Source organism: Apium graveolens, chromosome 8, assembly GCF_009905375.1.
Source record: "Apium graveolens cultivar Ventura chromosome 8, ASM990537v1, whole genome shotgun sequence".
Lineage (NCBI taxonomy): Eukaryota > Viridiplantae > Streptophyta > Magnoliopsida > Apiales > Apiaceae > Apium > Apium graveolens.
This window is the reverse complement of record NC_133654.1, coordinates 130716559-130718640: the sequence shown is the minus strand read 5'-3', so window position 1 is coordinate 130718640 and position 2082 is coordinate 130716559. Positions and strand designations below refer to the sequence as shown.

Below are 2082 nucleotides of genomic sequence, written 5' to 3'. Positions count from 1 at the left end.
AAGTGTGTTCAACAGTAGTCTTCCTTGGTTCCGCCGCTTTCTCCTTTTGCTTAGATTCTTCATCTCTAATTTCAGCTTCTCCTTCTTTTGCCTTTTCAGCATCAACAACTTTTCCAGACCTTAAGATAATAGCCTTGACTTGCTCTTTAGCTTCCTTCCTGACTGGTACTTCCGTGTCACTGGGAAGGGTGCCAGGTTGACGATTGAGCACTGCATTGGCTAATTGACCGATTTGATTTTCCAAGGTCTTGATAGAAACCGCCTGACTCTTGCATAATAGCTTAAGTTCCTCAAAATCAGTACTAGTAGGTGCAGCTGTACTTCCCTGTTGAGGATATGATTGCCTTGTAGCATACTGCTGTGGTTGCTGGAATCCAGGTGGGTTAAACTATTTATTCACTCCTTGCTGATATGGTGGCTGAATAGCATTCTGATTATTCCCCCAGCTGAAATTTGGATGATTTCTGTTGTTAGGATGATAGGTCGGTGGAACAGGCTGCTGTTGTCGCTTATAATTATTCACATACTGAACAGATTTGTTGACAAGAGAACACTGATCCGTAGCATGAGAACCTGCACAAAGCTCACAAACCATAGCTATTTGATTAACTCCATATGTAGCCAGAGAATCAACCTTCATTGATAGCGCTTGGAGCTGGGCTGCAATAGCGGTGGCTGCATCAACTTCCAGAATACTTGCTAACTTGCCTGACATCATCCTCTGAGTTGGGTTTTGATGCTCATTTGCAGCCATCGTCTCTATAAGATTATACGCCTCAGTATAGCTTTTAGCCCATAAGGCGCCTCCAGCTGCTGGATCGAGCATGGGCCGAGATTGGGCCCCCAAACCATTATAGAAACCCGTGATCACCATCCAATCCGGTATTCCATGATGTGGACATTTTCTCAATATTTCCTTGTAGCGTTCCCAAGCCTCGCACATAGATTCTGTAGATTGCTGTGCAAACTGAGTAAGAGCACTCCTTATAGCAGCAGTCTTTGCCATCGGATAAAACTTCACTAGAAACTTTTGCGCAAGATCTTGCCACGTAGTGATGGACCCAGCTGGTTCAGAATGTAACCAGTCTTTAACCTTGTCCCTCAGTGAGAATGGGAAAAGCCTCAACTTGATAGCCTCATCAGTCACGCCATTATACTTAAAAGTGCTGCAGATCTCGACAAAATTCCTTATGTGCATGTTGGGGTCTTCAGTTGCCGCTCCTCCAAAAGATACAGAATTCTGCACCATCTGAATAGTGCCCGACTTGATTTCAAAGGTATTAGCTTGAATAGCCGGATGAAGGATGCTTGATTGAATGTCATCAATTTTAGGCCAAGAAAAATCCATAAGAGCTGGATCAGCTTGAACAATACGATCTCCCATGTTTGCTGGTTCTTTCCGCTCAGTTCCTAAATTTGAATCCTCAAAATCTAACTTCTCCGGAATATCAAGAACTTCGTCTGTCTCCTCAGCTGTATCTAAAGTCCTCTTGCGAGCACGAGAACGAGTTTGCATAAATGCTTGCTAAAGTACCTGAAACACAACCGGAAATAATAATTAACTACTACGTCCTAATCACTGAGTCCTAATGACCAATGATGGTAAGTACATAAACTAAACAAATACGCCGAGTCCCCGGCAGCGGCGCCAAAAACTTGTTAGGGCGAAAACACGCGCTAATATTCACGCAAGTATACGCGTTCGCAAGTATTATAGAATACTTTCTAGTTCGTTCCCACAGAGACTCAGACTAAATTATTGTCTAATTAAACTCACTCACCAATGTATGATTACTTCTCAATGTTAAGACACTAACACTTAAGATTGTTGATTAAATATTAACTACAATTAACTGCTTAATTAATCACTTACTTAACACTTCAAATTATCAATAATAAAACACTCATGAGATCACAACTTCATTACTACTTCCTTCAATAGTCATTGTTATTACCTTTAGCATGGGACAGTGATGATATTAATCGAATAACACGAAACTGATAAAAGCCAACTTTCATTGTACTAATACCATTCTACCAAACATCCACAATTAAGATAAAAGTTGAATAGTCATCAATTAT

The 2082-nt window shown here is 41.1% G+C and overlaps 1 non-coding gene across 1 annotated transcript; it reads left to right on the top strand.

Moving 5' to 3' along the window:
• Positions 1-884: 884 nt before the first annotated feature.
• On the top strand, positions 885-991 carry LOC141681370 (small nucleolar RNA R71). The gene has a single exon (XR_012558810.1). It is a non-coding gene; the product is annotated as a small nucleolar RNA R71 (small nucleolar RNA).
• The last annotated feature ends 1091 nt before the right edge of the window (positions 992-2082 follow it).